Genomic DNA, 19,622 nt, shown 5'->3' with positions numbered 1-19,622 from the left:
CTTTTCTACAAATTTTTTTCTCAATATGTAATACTTAATAGAAATGTGCTTGGTCTTAGAATGAAACACTAGATTCTTAGACATATTTACTCTACTTGTGTTGTCATAATGTATGATAATAAGTTCATTGATTTCTATCCATATATCCTTCAGCATCTGCTTCATTCAAACAACTTGAGTGCAATTGTTTGCCACTACAACATATTCTACTTTCATACTTTATGAGGTACAATCTTCCTTCTTGCTTAGCCAAGAAACCAATCTTCCTCCAAGAAAGAAGGCTCCACCACTGATGCTCTTTTTTTCATCCATATTTCTTGCCCAATCAACATTAGTATAAGCATTTAGAGTAAAATCATTAGATCTATCATACCCCAATCCAAACTCTAGTGTTTCTTTTAGGTATCTAAATATCCTTTTGACTATTGCATAATGTGCTTCTCTAGGATCATCTTGGATTATTGCAACAATTCCAACTACATTTTCTATATCTAGCCTTATGTGAGTCAGATATTGCAACCCTTTGACCATAGGTCTATACTTCTTCTACTCAATAGTAGGTGTCTCATTCTTTACTATCTGATCTAATACTTCTTTTATAACTTGTTTCCAATATTCATCTTTACATGCTTCATCTGCATTCATAGGTTCAACTTGGGATATCAAACATAGTTCTTCATTGACTCTACTTCTTGTTATCACACCTTTATCTCTACTTCTGATGATTTTCTTAGGTGGATGATTCTTTGTCATATTCTTACCTGAATTAGGTGTTGTTATCTCAAATCTTGGTTCTACTGAAGGTTCTACACTCTATTCCTATCTTGTCTCTCCTTCATTCTATAAATCATTGTTAGTCTCAAGAAATACTTAATCATCCCTTGGTTTAGTAACAACATAATTATCTGAATTGTAATTAATTATTCTTTCTTGTATCCTAAATTTATCATCAACTCTTACATTTGAACTTTCCATAATAGTCTTAGTTCTCAGATTATAACATCTATAAGCCTTTTTTTTTAATGAATAAGAAAGGAACATACCTTCATCACTTCTATCATCAAACTTACCAACATCATCATCTCTTTTGATATAACACTTACTACAAAAAATTCTAAAATACTTAACTATAGGTGAGTGACCAAACCACAATTCATAAGGGGTCTTGTTTGTGTCTTTATTGACTTGCACTCTATTCATAGTGTAGACTATTGTATTCACAACTTCTCTCCAAAACATCTTGGATACATCATACTCAGCTAACATAGCTCTTGTTGCTTCTATAATTGATTTCTTCCTTCTCTTTGCAATGTCATTTTGTTCAGGGGTTCTCAAAGCTCATAGCTATCTTTTGATTCCATTTTCTTTAGAAAAGATGTTAAACTCATTTGAAGTCAATTATCCTCCTTTAGTTAATCTTAAATATTTAATCTTCATGCCTGATTCATTCTCAACTATATTCTTGAATATCTTGAACTTATCAAATGCCTTATATTTCTCTTTAAGAAATGTAACCCACATCATTCTAGAAAATTCATCAACTAAAATCATGAAATACCTTTCACCATTGAATCCTTTAGCCTTTGTAGGACTACTAAGATCTTTGTGTACAATCTCCAAATTTTTTGTAGTAGTAAACTTCTTGTTGGGAAAAGAAGTTATATTATGCTTTGCAAAAACACACCCCTTGCAAATTGTGTTAGCAAGTTTAATAATCTTAGGAAAATATTTAACTACAAACTATTGGAAGATTGGGGAGATTGTTGGAAGATTGGTTGAAAGCATGAACACTAGTGATATTCCTATGAGGGAGTACTACTATGATGATATGTTACATTCATGACTGAGTTTGTCATTGATGTCAACATAGCAAGTTTTTTGTGGTATTTGATAGAAGAACAATAGAAAAATCAAGTTGGTATGGATGACTAGTTGAGCATGATAACCACCTAAGGTTATGGGAGATACTTCTAAGTATTTGGTATATGCAATTAATGTTAGAAGAAGAAAGGATAAGTCCAATAGAACTTATGTAAGTTTTGGTGATGTCTATTCTAAGATAACTTTACAAAGGCATGTTCTGGTAAACTTGTTATATCTCTTAACAGAGTTGATATCTTGAGTATCAAGGTTGAGGACATGGAGAAGAAATGTTGGTGATGATGTGGCTAAGATCACTCATCAAAAATTTCATGTACAAAAAGTTATTCAATTTACAAGCAAGAAGATTTGTGTTATTTCTATCTGTAACATGTTCTTAATGAGATCCATTAATAATTAATTGAGAAGGTCTAATAGTTGACTCAAGGAATTTTTTTATGGAGGTGGACTTGGTATAAAGGAAGGACATTTTCTTTTATCATGGTATTGAAGAAATGAAATATGAATCTTTGATAAGTAGCAAAGAGTGTAGAATGCAAAGTTGAGCAGAGCAATGTGGAAGTGAAGGAAACTTCATTGCTGATGTTTTTTTGAGTGATCTAAGTTTTGGTATTTGAATCTAAGGTTCATGACTTGGTCTAAAAGGTCTAATAATTATTGGTTTTTTTAAAAGATAGAGGAAAATATAGAAGAAAGAAGAATATAACAATAAATTACTTGTTTGAGTAGTGAGTTCTTCTTATAGTTGAAATTTCATGTTTGGGTAGTGGGCTCTTCTTGCATACATTGTACTAAAATTCCTAATAGGTTGGCACAACTCCTAATAGGGTTTGAATCTCCTAATAGGGATTCAAATTCTCCTAACAAGGACTCATTGTACTAAATGTTGTAATAGAATCCTAACAGGGTCCATCCTCTAATAAGGAACATTTATATTAATACATCATCTTGTGAGCATCATTCCCATTGCAGTTTTCTCTCTGATCAAGGGTTTCCCTAGTCAACATATCTAGTATAATTGTGTATGTACACTCTATTATGGTTTTTGTTTAATTTGGTTGAATGGTTAAGTTTTTTTAAAGAAGATAAATCTTTTAATTGTTGGATAAAGGATTCACACCAACACACCACCCCCCCTCAATTATATTATTGGACTATTGTTTCTAACAATTGGTATCAGAGCATTAGGTCCTTGAAGAAAAAGCTTAATAGCTTTGGGAGATCCATGGTGAACATGTTCAAGAAAGATAGTCTAAAGTTTGATGGAATAAACTATGACAGCTGGAAGGAAAATATGAGGAAACATTTATTTTGTGTGGGTCCAGGATATTGGATCTTGACAAAATTAATGAAGATAATCATTGAAGAAAAGTATTTGGAAATTTTCACTAAGGTAGAAAGAGATCTTTTCATGTATGACATGAGAGCTAAAGAAGCACTATTGACTACACTTCCTAAAATTGAGTATAATCAGGTAAAATCACTTGCTACTTCACATTTGATTTGGAAAGCTGTGGAAAATAGTTTTGAAGGTGTTGCACATTCTAAGAAGTTTAGGCTATAAAGTTATATTTGTGTGTTCCAAGATGCTAAGATGATGGAAGATGAATCTGTAAGAACATATATAGGTAGGATATTAGAAATTACTACAAGTATTAAAGCTTAAGGAGGAACTAAAGAAGATGATAAGGTTATTGTTGTCACATAGGTTTTCACCCTTGTCCAAGGCCTATGCGCGAGGACAACCTAGTGAAACATGGAAACAACCTCCAAGTTGTGGGACTTGAACTACGAGGTTGAGTCTTTGGAGAAGGCCGGCTTCCTCTTACTATCAGGGTGCACCTATCTATTCTCAGAAGGGAAAGGGAGAAAGAGAGCATCAAAGAAAATCTACCTAGTCTAATCTAAGGCGGTGATGCACCAAGACAGAGTGTTTAGATTCATTCCTGCCCATATATATACTACAAAACCAGAATAACATACAAAAGTCATACACATCCAGACTTATATCGATCAATAATCACATACAGATCAGAAGAAACCAACCGAATGACACTAGGAAAAGGAGATTTCACTTATGTATTATTCGATAGGCCAAAGATAGATACAGTATGCAGATCGTTGATCTCAACAATACACCAATGGGAGGCAAAGTGATGCACATTCACAATGATGGCCGAAAGAGATGATACAGGCTATTACATGGCTCAGAGATAAAGGGGGTTTTACACTGTAAGTCTGCAAGCAGTAGCAAATAAAATCAGGAAGAATCGACCTTCAGAATAGATCACGAAACTACCTTTATAGATCAGGCACAACTGAAGATTTCCGCGTTACATTCACTTCTTACCTACTGGCATTAACTTCCTATCTTGAGAACCCAATCGGGGATCTGGATTGAAATCCTGGCCTGCATATCGAGAAATCTCATTTTTTCTGAGAAGAGCCTGAAGAAGATAGAAACGGTGCCACAACATTCCCTGACATGGTAGATGGGCCAACCAGATGGGTGGAGTGTCCTTATGTCCTGCATTCATTCCTGGTAGGTCGAAAATGATCGCAAAGATCAGATCGCAAGATACGTCGATCACCTCTGCATCTTGGTTCATGAATCAAACTAGCCTATTAGCCAACTCGATTTCTTATATGCTGACTAGACCACGCGAGCCAATCATAATCCTTTGTCTTTCCACTTGGAGAGTCCTTCCACGGTTGACCACCTTCATCGAACTAACTGCACCACCTTATCACCTAACCGCTGGCTGTCAGCTAATTGCCACGTCGAAAACTGAAATGCGAGGACACGTGTCTTTCGAGTGCTAACTCGCTATTGTAAAATCCGCGTAGTTCCTCCATGGCGAGATAGCGCCGACCCTAGATTCCTACAGATTTGATGGTGGAGAATCCACCCGTTAATGTGCTGATTGTATCAATAAATTTGGCCCCTCAACATATCTGTGTTCTGACTTGGCACACGTGGTTATTTTTGATTCGCCGTGGACTCTCTTTCCTGTGACTGGGCCTCCATCCGAATCGGCGCCACCTCAATGATGCATCCGATGAGACCTGACCCCATCGACACATGTCAGTCGAGCGCGATGTCACCATGGTAAAAATCTTGCAGCCTCGCTAAGGCGACATGGCGCCTACCGTTGATCTCATCAAATCTGACGGTGGAGAACTTGACCTTCTGTAACCCTCCATTCCTATTGATTTGCTGGTCCCGCCAACACGTGGCATCCCCCTGTTGGTTCGTAAGTCACCCCACCCTATCTGATTCTCATGGCATGAAACACAACCCCACTAGGACACGTGGTGCATGGGCGCTATGTCGCTGATGCTAAAGTCCGGGCAGCTCCTGATGGCGAGATAGCGCCAGCCATAGATCTTGTAGATCTGACGATCAGAGCGACCTCGTACTTCACTCGCCGTCCCTCCTAAAAACTATTGGGCCCGTGGTTTCCGTGTCCTGACATATACGCATGGCATCATCCAGTTGGTGAACTCGAGACTTGATCCGTAGAATGGCCAGGCGGCGGATGGGTGCTATGTCGCCATGATAATATCTGTGCATCTCTGCCATAGCGAGATGGTGCCATCCATTGATGCAATCAAATCTGACAGTGGAGATCGCAAACCTTGACTGTGCCAACCGTACTGATAGAGACTCCAGTAAGGCCCATCGGAACACCACTGGGCAATCTTGTGACTTGGCCTTACAGGGTGACCACGTGTCGACTAGGCGCCATGTCGCTATGGGAAAATTGAGGTTAAATTTCCATAGCGCCATAGCGCCCAATTGATGACATGTCCCTATTTGTGCATGGTTCTTTTTGATTCGTTGCCATGACACAGGCTCCGCCAACTGGGCAGATGAGGTATGCAATGGGGCCCAATATTTGTCTGAAGTTCTCGCCGTTTATTTTCTCTGGCCCGCCAAACTTTTACTCGATCGTCGCAACATTTTTTTCGGCAACGTGACCCACCCGCCGTCGTGAGCATCTCCGTCGGGTGCTATGTCACCATGGAGATTTTTTGGTTGGCGTGCGATAGTGCCATAGCACCTGCGGCACCAGAAAACTTTCCGACCACCCTCCATTGTGACCCACGCATAGGGCCCACCAAACACATGTCATTTGAGTGCGATGTCGCTAATACTATCTCCCATGCGACTTTTGATGACGAGATCGCGCCGACTGTCGATCTATCTAAAATCTGACGGTCACAAAACCTTAGCGAGTCGGGGCATTAAAATAACAATTTTTTGGCTAACCGTTGAATAGGCCGCGGATTTGAATTTAAATCTTTTGGCAGTAAAACCAGAGGTAACACTTTTGGCGACTCGCAGGGGGCATGAGCCTGCTCAATACATGAGCAGTGCCTAAGAATGATCCGTTGGGCTATGGAGTCGAAAGAGGACCAGGAGGCACAAGCTAAGAGCTGCGAGAACCCTAACCCTTAAAGAGGAAATCAAAACATTAAAAACCCTTAAGGTTCTAACTCTGCTTCTATGATTGGAAACAAAAAAAACAAAAACGGGACCTCCTCAGTAGCGTGAGATATGTCAAAGATGACTCACGAAGAGAGCCATGTGCTCGTGCACTTATTGCGAAACAAAAACAAGTGAGGAGCAACTAGATTAACTATGTACATAGATTCACAACCCTTCAGAAATAGGGCTTCAGATAGATCCCATTGACTAGAATGGGTAGAACTTCACCACTTGGCCTGCTTAATTGGAATGCGTTGGCCTATTTGCAACTGGAAATCAGATAAGAGCCACTCCATAATGGGTCAAATTTGGAGTGCCTTCCTAGTTTTTCTCTGTCTGAGTCCCACTTGAGAACTAAATCCGCCTCTCTGAAGATTCTGGCCCTTGCCTTCTTGTAAAAATTCCTCTTCATCTGTTGCTGGTGAATCTCTAGAGTTTTCATGGCTTTGTTTCTCTTTTCTTCCAACTCAATTAGTTCTGCCATTCTTACTGTCATGGCATCATCTTCAACCAATTCTAGCTGATGAGCCAACTCCAAGGATGGGAACTCCAATGAGATTGGGAGTCTAGCTTCCCTACCATATACTAGCACAAAAGGTGAATTCCCAATAGATCTCTTGGGTGTTATCCTATCAGCCCACAGAGTAGTCCTTAATTTCTTGTGCCAGGTCCTCTGATTGTCTTCTATTGTCCTCTTCATAATTCTGATAAGATTCTTGTTGGAAGATTCGGCCAAACCATTACCCTGAGGATAGTAGTTCGATGATGTGCTTAGGTAGATATTGTGATTCATGGCCCATGCACAAATTTGGGTTCCAACAAAAGACTTGGAATTATCTGAGATGATAGTAGAAGGACCATCAAATCTAGATACAATTCCATCAAGGAATTCAACAACTGATGGCTCTGTGGCATCCTTCAAGGAAACTGCCTCTGTCCACCTAGTGAAATAATCAGTAGCAGCCAAGATCCATTTATGACTTGCACTAGATGGAGGATTAATGGGGCCTATAAAATCCAACCCCCACTGAGTGAAGGGCTGATCCACCTGAATAGGATGGAGAGGAAGAGCTGTAAGTTTTTGTTTGCCTGAGAAAAAAGCACATTTCTCACATTTCTTCACATACTCGTAACAATCATGGAACAGAGATGGCCAATAATATCTAGCCCTCATGATCTTCATAGCAGTTATTCTTGCAAAGAAGTGGCCGCCATCAGGGCCATCATGGAGTTCTCTAATCACCCTTTTAGCCTGATCCTCTTCAACACATCTCAACTGGATCCCATTAAAATCCCTCCTGAATAGGATATTGTCAATTACAACATAGGGAATGGATTGTAGTCTATATTGTCTTTTTTTAGCTTTGTCCAATCCCTGAGGGTATCCATTCCCTAATAAGAAATTCTTCATGTCATTTATCCAGCTCCTTGGACCATCAGCATACCTTTCCTCCTACTACTCTGCTATCACCATGCCAACTTCTTCATTTGAGTTCTAATTTGATAACATTTCTTTACATAATCCTCTTCCTCTTACCAATTTGGTAATCTGAATGTCAACATCATATTCCATTACCCTAGTGATCCATCCAGCTCTCTTTTCACTGACATCTTTGTTTAATAGGAAGTCTTTTACACTTGCATGGGGCACCAACAAATGGATCCTATTATGGGATAAGAGGTGTCTGAACTTCTTCAAGGCTCTAATGACTGCAAGTGCTTGCTTCTCAACAAAGCTATACTTATCCTCATATTCCTTAAGCCCTTCACTAAAGAAGGCTATGTGATGCTCCTCATTCCTGTCATTTGTTTGGGTCAAGACAGCAGAGATACTTGACTTACCACCTAAAGTGTAGAGGATGAAATCTTTCTCAAATTTTGGGTTCATGAGGGTAGGGGCCGATGCTATGGCTGCCTTGATCTTTTCAAAACTCTCCTTCCCCTCCTTGGTCCATGAGAAGACCATATCTTTCTTAAGCATGGCTGTAAGGGGTTTCACCATGGTGGCAAGATTAGGAATAAACCTTCTTACAAAATTTATCCTACCAAGGAAACTTTGTAGCCCTTTCTTGTGTTTAGGGAGAGGAAGGGCAAGTATTGCTTTTGTCCTTTCTGGATCAATGGTCAATCCATCCTTAGATACAATGTGTCCCAATAGTTTTCCCTAGCTTGTAGCAAAGACACATTTGGCTGGGTTGAGAGATACCCCAAACTCTCTACATCTTAGAAATACCTATCTCAAATGATCACGGTGACCCTCCACATTCTTGGAATACATAGTTATATCATCAAGGTATACCAAGAAAAACTTGCCAATTAATCTTCTGAAAGCTACCTCCATTTCCTTTTCGAATGTGGCACCTGCATTTGTTAATCTAAATGGCATTTTGCAATAAGCATAGGTGCCCCATTTAGTAGTAAATGTCATCTTATGTCTATCAGACTCTTTAACTAGTACTTGATTATAACCTGAAAACCCATCAAGAAAAGAGAATCTCCTTGACCCACTGACCTTGGACAGAATTTGCTCCATAGAAGGGAGAGGATGGTGATATTTAAGGGAAGCCTGATTGAGATCCCTAAAGTCCACACACAATCTTATTTCTCCATTCTTCTTCCTCACAGGGACAAGGTTAGCTACCCATGATGAGTGTTTGATAGGAAAAATTATGTTAGCCTCAATCAGTTTGGATAGTTCTTTCCTCATTAAAGGTTCAATCTTGGGATTTATTGGCCTCTATTTTTGCCTTACTGGTTTGACCCTATCAACTAAATCTATGGTATGCTGAAACAAACTAGGGTCAAACCCTTTTAAATCATCACATGTCCAAGCAAATACATCACTAAATTCTTGACATAGATTAATGAAATCTTCTTGCTTAGCTTTAGAACATACCTTCCCCATGTTAAGAGATTTTCCATCAGCAATAGTAACTGGGGCATGGTCATCCTTTTCTGCAACTAGATTCATCCCTTTGCCTCTTGTTTGATCATCAAGATTAAAGATGCCCTCCAAGGTAATGAGACCCTTGGGTAGCTTGTTGGAACTGAGATGAATGATCTGATCACCATATTGATCTTGTAGTCTCAGCTGACTTCTCTCTAAAAATTCTGCTTCATTCTGCAAGAAGCTCACAATTTTCTCATCAGACTCGAACACTTGCCAGTGAGTATTATTATCAGGAATAGCAGGCCTCACCACTACCCTTATTTTTTGTTTCTTTTCTTCCTCAAGATTCCCTGGCACATCATAAGATGCACCCACTACTACAAGTCTATCAGCATGTTTATTTTCTTTCCTAGGAATGCTCTGAATGTTAAATGCATTGAAACCCTCGAGCAAATCCCAGACTCTATGTTTATAAGACTTGAGCAGGCCATTTTTGGTGATATTCTGATTTCTCACTTGGTTCACTACCAACTCACTGTCTCCATATACTTTCAAGGCTCGAATTCCCCTCTTTTGGGCAAGTAGGAGACCTTGGATCAAGGATTCATACTCAGCCACATTATTGGTACAACTGAATTGGAACCTAAAGGAGAAGTAGTATCTTATTTGTGTAGGAGAGATCAACATAACACCAGCCCCTAATCCATTTTTATTTCTTGAGCCATCAAAGTACATTCTCCATAATCCATTTATGTCATCATTAGTCCTAACAAGGTCAGGAACTTGAACCTCCTTCTCTATTATGCAATATGTACTAAGGCTTGTCTCAAGGGTTTTCGACATAGGTTCAAACTGACATGTATTTTCCCACTCATCCAAGAAGAAATCAGGAATCCCTGCTATGGAAGTGACAGGCTCGTTTACTACATTATTTTCGTTCACCTCTAGGATAGGGCAATTCATATTGATGAAGTTGGGAGTGTAGGGTTCAGTGTGGTGAAGAGCTTGAGGTTCTGCTCTTATTGAAGTATTGGCCCCATATCTGGTCTTAAATGACATGCAAGACCAATCAGCAGATATGAATCCACCAATTTGAGTAGTGAAGTCTCTCGAAAGACAGATGGCAAAATAGGGCTTAACCTTAGCCACAGATATGTCTTGAATCATAGTACAACCAGGGCATGCATGTAGGGCCATTTCCACACTTCTAAGGATGCCTACAGTTTTGACAGTATTCCCATCTAGTTGTAACACATCCTTAACAATGGGCTCATATTTCATCCCTAAAGCATCAGCAACATAGCTAGGCATTACTAAGCTGCTAGCCCCTGAATCTATCATGCAATTATGGACTAATTTGCCCCCTATAATCAGAGAAACATAAAATGGAGGAGGTCTAACCTTTTTATTTTCCTCCACATCTCCTGCTGGTTGTACTAAACTAGTGGCACTCTCCATGGTAGATGACTGATCCTTGGGCTCAATCCTTTCCAATTCTTGCTGCAGCATCTTCCTCTGCATTAGTATGGTAGCAACAGCATCCCACATGGAAATTTTTACATTGGTCTTCTTCATTTTCTCTACCACACTCAATGGTGCACTAGGAATTTTGGTAGAAACTTTGGGGGCTGCACTTATAAGAGGTTGAGATGGGGCAACAAAAGGATCACTTGCATCCTCATTTCTTGGACCTTGCTTTTGCTGTTGTGAAGTGTTCGTCTGCTCATTTTCTATTTGTGTGTTAGGTATAACACTTGAAGTTGAGGCCTGCTTAGGAGAAGGAGGAGCAACATGTTCCATAGCTCTCTTCTTGCTTCTTGTGTTATGAGCAACGGAGTCCTGGTTTACATTACAATGTTCCTCCATTTGGTGATTCATAAAAGAGAAATCACCCTACCTCTGAACACATGGGGCCTACTTGGGATGATCTTCTTTGTGTGATTTCTTTACTGTGGACTCCTGGACAGTTAGGGCCAAATAAGATTATGCTTTCTGACACAAGCAGTAGGTGTAAGAATAGTTACATGAGGGACAAAAATCTTGGTCTTGGGCCAAGTTATTTTGAGGGACTATGGCTCTATTCTGATTTGAGCTTGAAGCAGAAGCATGACTATTCTGCCTATTCTGATCAAAAGAGCTATTCCACTGATTAGGAGGCCTACCACCACTTGGAGCCTAATATTGCAATTGGGGAGGCTTGCCACCTTGAGCCTACTGTCTTTCTAAGGCCACCACCTTGTTACTCATCTTTTGTATTAGAGAAAAACTATCCTCTAGTCTCTTCCCTTGGTCCTTCAACTCCCTCCCCTACTCTTGTAATTTTTTATCCAGGGTCTTTTCTCTTTTATCTGCATTCAATGCTAGACCTTGGAGCATTTCCTTGAGTTCATCTATTCCGTTTGAGGATGTGGAAGCTTGGGGAACTGGAGTAAGGGCTTGCGATGTAGAGATTGTAGGGAGAGGGGCTATTGCTGGTTGGTGGTTGGGAACATCAGGAAAGAAAGGCATAGGAGGCCTTGGGGCCAACTTTCCTCCTTGTATTAGAATGTTCTCAGCTTTTATGGCTGTCTCATAAGCATTAGGTAATATATCTCCTCCCATAGTTTGGATTGTAGTGGCAATATCACTGTTAAAAGCTCTAATATCACTGTTAAAAGCTCTAAGATAATGCAAGAAGGCATTACCAGGGGTAGGTTTCACTATAGTAGGTATTCTATCCCATGTCTTTTGGAATCTATAATTAAAATCAGTCATACATTCATGGGGGGGCTCTTTTTACTGTAGTCAGCTGCTCTAATAGTGACAAATGGTCACTCTTATCCTCAAAATGTTTGCATAATCCTACTCCTAGTCCATCCCAATCAGTTATGGAACCATGAGCTAAGCCTCTATACCACTGTAATGCTTTTCCTTTTAAAGATGAGGCTAGAAGTCTGACAGCAACATCATCTTCCGTAATACCATGAATATTGCAGACATTCGCTACCTCTTGGATATGCTCTAGGGGGGAAATAGAAGTTTCACCAGTAAAATCAGGTATGCTTTTTAGTGCAGCTACTAGTATATCATGTCTTTGGGCTAACAACAGAGGACTTCCACCATTAAAGGTGGCAAAAGGATGAACTCTTGGTTGTGCCATATAAACAAGTGTTCTATTGATGAGTGCTGATGGCAATCTAGGCTGAGTTCGGACAGTAGGAGGAGTAGAGACAGATCTCACAGGTATGTTGATTGTTACTCCACCTCTAACTGGTGATAATGAAGCTCTAGCCCTCCTTCTTCTAGGACTTGAAAGTGAGAGTTCTTGATATTGAAAATTACCTCTAGAAGATGCCCTTGTTTCAACTTTGGGCATGAATTTCTGCAACTTTGGCCTGAAACTAGATTTGTTGATGCTCAGAGTCGCCAAGTACTTGATGAATCAGCCTCTTGAAGGCCTGAATACTGAAGCCAGCACTACTTCTTCAGCATTAATCTCAAAAACTCTTTCTTCTTTTGACACCAGTAGACATGAAATCTTCTGATATAGGTCCCACCGGGCATGCCAAAAACTGTTGTCACATAGGTTTGCACCCTTGTCCAAGGCCTATGCGCAAGGACAACCTAGTGAAACATGGAAACAACCTCCAAGTTGTGGGACTTGAACTACGAGGTTGAGTCTTCGGAGAAGGCCGGCTTCCTCTTACTATCAGGGTGCACCTATCTATTCTCAGAAGGGAAAGGGAGAAAGAGAGCATCAAAGAAAATCTACCTAGTCTAATCTAAGGCGGTGATGCACCAAGACAGAGTGTTTAGATTCATTCCTGCCCATATATATACTACAAAACCAGAATAACATACAAAAGTCATACACATCCAGACTTATATCGATCAATAATCACATACAGATCAGAAGAAACCAACCGAATGACACTAGGAAAAGGAGATTTCACTTATGTATTATTCGATAGGCCAAAGATAGATACAGTATGCAGATCGTTGATCTCAACAATACACCAATGGGAGGCAAAATGATGCACATTCACACTGATGGCCGAAAGAGATGATACAGGCTATTACATGGCTCAGAGATAAAGGGGGTTTTACACTGTAAGTCTGCAAGCAGTAGCAGATAAAATCAAGAAGAATCGACCTTCAGAACAGATCATGAAACTGCCTTTATAGATCAGGCACAACTGAAGATTTCCGCGTTACATTCACTTCTTACCTACTGGCATTAACTTCCTGTCTTGAGAACCCAATCGGGGATCTGGATTGAAATCCTGGCCTGCATATCGAGAAATCTCATTTCTTCTGAGAAGAGCCTGGAGAAGATAGAAACGATGCCACAACATTCCCTGACATGGTAGATGGGCCGACCAGATGGGTAGAGTGTCCTTATGTCCTGCATTCATTCCTGGTAGGTCGAAAATGATCGCGAAGATTAGATCGCAAGATACGTCGATTGCCTCTGCATCTTGGTTCATGAATCAAACTGGCCTATTAGCTGACCCAATTTCTTATATGCCGACTAGGCCATGCGGGCCAATCGTAATCCTTTGTCTTGCCACTTGGAGAGTCTTTCTGCAGTTGATCGCCTTCATCGAACTAACTGCGCCACCTTATCACCTAACCGCTGGCCGTTAGCTAATTGCCACGTCAAAAACTGAAACGCGAGGACACGTGTCTTTCGAGCGCTAACTCGCTATTGTAAAATATGCATAGTTCCTCCATGGCGAGATAGCGCTGACCCTAGATTCCTGCAGATCTGATGGTGGAGAATCCACCCCTTAATGCGCTGATTGTATCAGGAAATTTGGCCCCTCAACATATCTGTGTTCTGACTCGACACACGTGGTTGTTTTTGATTTACCGTGGACTTTCTTTCCTGTGACTAGGCCTCCATTCGAATCAGTGCCACCTCAATGATGCATCCGATGAGACCTGACCCCACCAATACATGTCAGTCGGGCGCGATGTCGCCATGGTAAAAATCTTGCAGCCTCACTAAGGCGACATGGCGCCTACCGTTGATCTCATCAAATCTGAAGGTGGAGAACCTGACCTTCTGTAACCCTCCGTTCCTATTGATTCGCCAAGCCCACCAACACATGGCATCCCCCTATTGGTTCGTCAATCACCCCACCCTATCTACTTCTAACAGCATGAAACGTTGCCCCACCAGGACACATGGCGCATGGGCACTATGTCGCTGATTCTAAAGTTTGGGAAGCTCCCGATGGCGAGATAGCGCCAGCCGTAGATCTTGCAGATCTGATGATCAGAGCAACCTCATACTTCACTCGCTGTCCCTCCTGAAAACTACTGGGCCCATGGTTTCCATGTCCTGACATATACACATGGCATCATCCGGTTGGTGAACCCAAGACTTGATTTGTAGAATAGCCACGCAACGGATGGGCGCTATGTCGCCATGATAATATCTGCGCATCTCCGCCATAGCGAGATGGCACCATCCATTGATGCAATCAAATCTAATGGTGGAGATCGCAAACCTTGATTGTGCCAACCGTACTGATAGAGACTCCAGCCTGGTTACACGCGACGGTTCCTCATTGGCCCATCGGAACACCACTGGGAAATCTTGTGACTTGGCCTCACAGGGTGACCATGTGTCGACCAGGTGCCATGTCGCTATGGGAAAATCAAGGTTAAATTTCCATAGCGCCATAGCACCCAACTGATGACGTGTCCCTATCTATGCATGGTTCTTTTTGATTCACTGCCGTGACACGGGCTCCGCCAACTGGGCAGATGAGGTATGCAATGGGGCCCAATATTTGTCTAAAGTTCTCGCCATTTATTTTCTCCAGCCCGCCAAACTTTTACCCGATCGTCGCAACATTTTTTTCGGCAACGTGACCCGCCCGTCGTCGTGAGCATCTCCGCTGGGTGCTATGTCGCCATGGAGATTTTTTGGTTGGCGTGCGATAGCGCCATAGTGCCTGCGGCGCTGAAAAACTTTTTGACCGCCCTCCGTTGTGACCCACCCGTAGGGCCCACCAAATACCTGTCGTTCGAGCACGATGTCGCTAATACTATCTCCCGTGCGACTTTTTATGATGAGATCGCGCCGACCGTCAATCTATCTAAAATTTGACGGTCACAAAACCTTGGCGAGTCAGGGCATTAAAATAATAATTTTTTGGCTAACCGTTGAATAGGCCGTGGATTTAAATTTAAATCTTTTGGTAGTAAAACTAGAGGTAACAGTTATATGGAAGATATTTAAGACTCTAACACCAAAATTTAAGCCAATAGTTTAGATGATATAGTTTTTGATATCTTGTATCAAAGATTTCACTAAGGAGACATTGCTTGAAAGAGTTGAAGCAGTTGAGAATATTTGACCTAACTTATCAAAGAGCACAAGTGTTAGAGGAGATTGTCAAAGGGAGAACATGTGTAAGGGAAATCATAAGCATAGAAAAGATAGAGAATGTCTGTATGAAAATGAAGATAATGATTATGATGAACAAGCATTAAGTGCTAGTAATGATGAAATTAGATTTGTGGTAATTAAAGAAGAAATTTCAAAGAAGGTAGCTTTGGTATGATAGGTTGAGAAGAAATATGATTGGATAATTGATAGTGATTATTCAAATCATATGACTAGTGACATGAACAAGTTTGTTGACTTCCAAAGTTAGGATGGAGGAATTGTTAGAGTTGGAAATAATGTAGCATATCAAGTAAAAGAAATTGGATCTATAACTCTTGATGGTAAAACTAACACTGAGGAAGTATACTTTGTTGATGGTTTAAAGAACAATATTTGAGTTTTCAACAACTAGTAGACAAAGGTTATTAGTTGTAGTTCAAGACATGCATGATCAAAGATAAAGATGGAAAGGTAATTGGAATAGGAACCAGATCTAGAGGTAATGCATTTTAGTTGAATCCTAGTGAAATGACATGTTTGGTTGCAAAGGTAGATGATGGTTATGGCATAAGAGATTTTTTCATATAAAATTTGATACTATTGTGAGGAATAGTAGAGTGTTTGTTGTTAGAGATTTTCCAAAGATTGTAAAGCCTACTAAAATAATTTGCAAGGAGTGTATTTTGGCAAAACATAGCAGAACTTCGTTTCCTAGCAAGAAGTTTACCACTACAATAAAGTTGGAGATTGTACATAAAGATCTTAGTGGTCCTACAAAAACTAAAGGATTTTATGGTGAAAGGTATTTTATGATTCTAATTGATGATTGTTGTAGAATGATGTGGGTTGCATTTCTTAAAGAGAAATCTGAGGCATTTGACAAGTTTAAGATATTAAAGAATAGAGTTGAGAATGAAACCAGTATGAAGATTAAATGTTTAAGATTAGATAAAGGAGGAGAATTTAATTTAAATGATTTTAACATATTTTGTGAAGAAAATGGAATTAAAAGGCAGCTATCATCTCTGAGAACCCTTGAATAGAATGGTATTGTAGAAAGAAGGAACAAGTTTGTTATAGAAGTAGCTAGAGCTATATTAGTAGAAAATGATGTATCCAAGAGATTTTGGAGAGAAGCTATGAATACAACACTCTATACTATGAACAAAGTGAAAGTTAGGAAGGACACAAACAAAAGACCTTATGAACTATGGTTTGATCACTCACCTACAATTAAGTATTTCAATATTTGGAAGTAAGTGATACATAAAGAGAGATGATGACATTGGTAAATTTGATGCTAGAAGTGATGAAGGTATTTTTCTTGGTTATTAATTGAAAAGAAAGCCTTATAAATGTTATAATTAGAGAACTAGGACTATTATGGAAATTGCAAATGTGAGAACTGATGAGAAATTTAGAATTTAAGAGAAAATAGTTTATTACAATTCAGATGATGATGTTGTTACTAAGCCAAGGAATGCTTAGGTATTTCTTGAGACTAACAATGATTTGTAGAATGAAGTAGGGCCAAGGAAGGAATAAAGGTCAGAACTTGTAGTAGAGCCAAGAGTTGAGATAGAAACTCCTACTTTAGGAAAGAACATGATAAAGAATCACCTATCCAAATAGACCACTGGAAGCAAGGACAAAGGTTTGATGACAATATTAGGGATTGTGATATTGCTATAAGGATTTAACTGTGTGATTTTGAGTAAAACTCATTGACCCATGTTTCATGAGTAGTGATTCAACATGAATCCATCTCTCATGAGAATAAATGGGACACTTGGCACTTAGTGGTTCTAGGTGATGCTCACAGGGGTGAAGCACCAAGACTTCCTAGGAGGTCAGCCATCCTAGTACTACTCTAGCCTAAGCATGTTTAACTATGGAGTTTCCCCCATGGTTAAACCCAAAGCTTGCAACCCTATTTGTTGGAGTAGTACTAGGATGGGTGACCTCCTAGGAAGTCCCAGTGCTTGACCCCTATGAGCATCACCTAGATCCACTGAGTGCTAAGTGTTCCATTTATTCTCATGAGAGATGGATTCATGTTCAATGATAACTCATGAAACATGGGTCGATGAGTTTGACTCAAAATCACACAGTTAAATCTTGATAGCAATATCACAATTTTACTTGCTATGAAAATTATCTACTACTTATCAATATTAGGGATTGACAAATCTAGAACAATATAAGAATAAATAGTTAAATGTAGAAACAAAAGAAGAAAACCATAAGAATATTGAATAACACATAGATTTAACATGGTTCACCCAAAACCTAAGCTATGTCCACCAACACAATCGTCCAACCTTTCTTATTATCTAGTGATTATAGTACAAACCCTTATAGCTCAAAACTACCATAAGAACAATATATCTCATCATACATCATGTTATCTTGATACCTAACCCTAAGATATCTTATATGATATATCTTTCTTTAAGGTTACAATAAGCCTAACCCCAAATAATTATGAAGTATGTACAGTACTTCTCTTATTAGTCACCACAAACTAACAATCTCCTACTTGGGGACTAGTCAGACTCCACCCTAGATAAAAATCTCCCACTTGGAGACTGATCTTGTAGCAATACTACTATCACATGGGGTTCCCACTTGATAAAAGCCTTTTTTGTGTATTAGCTCCATGATCATCAGTCAAGAAGCCCAATAGAAATTGAGCGAGTGACTAGCTTCTCCTTGTGGACTACCTTTGTGAACATGTCTATAGGATTATCACTTGTGTGAATCTTTTCAAGCCATAGTTGGCCATCCTCCAAGATAGACCATGTAGAATGGGTGATCTTCCTACTTTTGACCCAATTCCTCCACAATATATTGTAACCAAATCATCTCCTTACTAGCTTCCATAGTAGCTACATACTTAGCTTCAATGGTTGAAAGTGCATTAACCTTCTTCAATATAGAAATCCAATTGACTGTAGTAATCCCTATAGTAAAAATATACCTTATAGTGCTCCTCCTTGTATCAACATCTCCAGCCAGATCAGAGTCAACAAAACCACTCAGAGTAAAACTAGATCCTATGAAACATAATGCCTTTGTAGTAGTACCTCTCAAATATCATAGTATCCATTTGAAAACACTCCAATGTTCCATACTTGGATTACTCATATACTACTGACAACTCCCACTGCATGAGCAATATTTGGCCATGTGCATACCATTGCATACATTAGACTTCTAACTATTGATGAATAGAAGATGTTAGACATTTTATCTACCTCTTCCTGTGCCTTTGGGCACATCTCCTTAGTCAATCTGAAATGACTAGCCAAAGGTGTACTAACTACTTTTGCATCTTGCATATTAAATCTTTTCAACACCTTATTTATATACTCACTTTGGGAAAAATTCAAGGTTCTATTTTTCCTATCCCATGTGATCCTCATACCAAGGATTTTCTTAATAGCACCCAAATCCTTCATAGCAAATGACCTTGTTGATTTCTATTTAAGTTCATTTATCTATTGCAAGACCTAGCAACAAGCATGTCATCAACATAGAGTAATAGAATAATGTAACTCCCATTATATAATCTCTTAAAATATACATAATGATCAGAATGACATCTATGTTAACCTTATTTAGCCATAAAACTATCAAATTTTAAATACCATTGTCGAGATGCCTACTTTAGGCCATACAAACTCTTCCTTAACCTGCACGCCAAATTCTCCTTACCCTTGACCTCGTATCCCTCTAGTTGGTACATGTAAATTTCCTCCTCCAAATATCCTTGAAGAAAGGTTGTTTTCACATCCAGCTATTGAAGATGCAAGTCATCTATAGCAACAAGAATTGGTATAGTTCTAATTGAAGTCATTTTTACAAAAGGGGAGAATATTTCATCAAAATTTATACCCTTTTTCTATGCAAAACCTTTTACTACAAGTTTGGCCTTATACCTTTTCTTTCCTCCATCTTCCTCCTTCTACCTATAA

The sequence above is a fragment of the Cupressus sempervirens genome, chromosome 4 (assembly GCF_028749045.1).
Source record: "Cupressus sempervirens isolate cs-2001-9-10 chromosome 4, ASM2874904v1, whole genome shotgun sequence".
Lineage (NCBI taxonomy): Eukaryota > Viridiplantae > Streptophyta > Pinopsida > Cupressales > Cupressaceae > Cupressus > Cupressus sempervirens.
Note: the sequence above shows the minus strand (reverse complement) of the source record.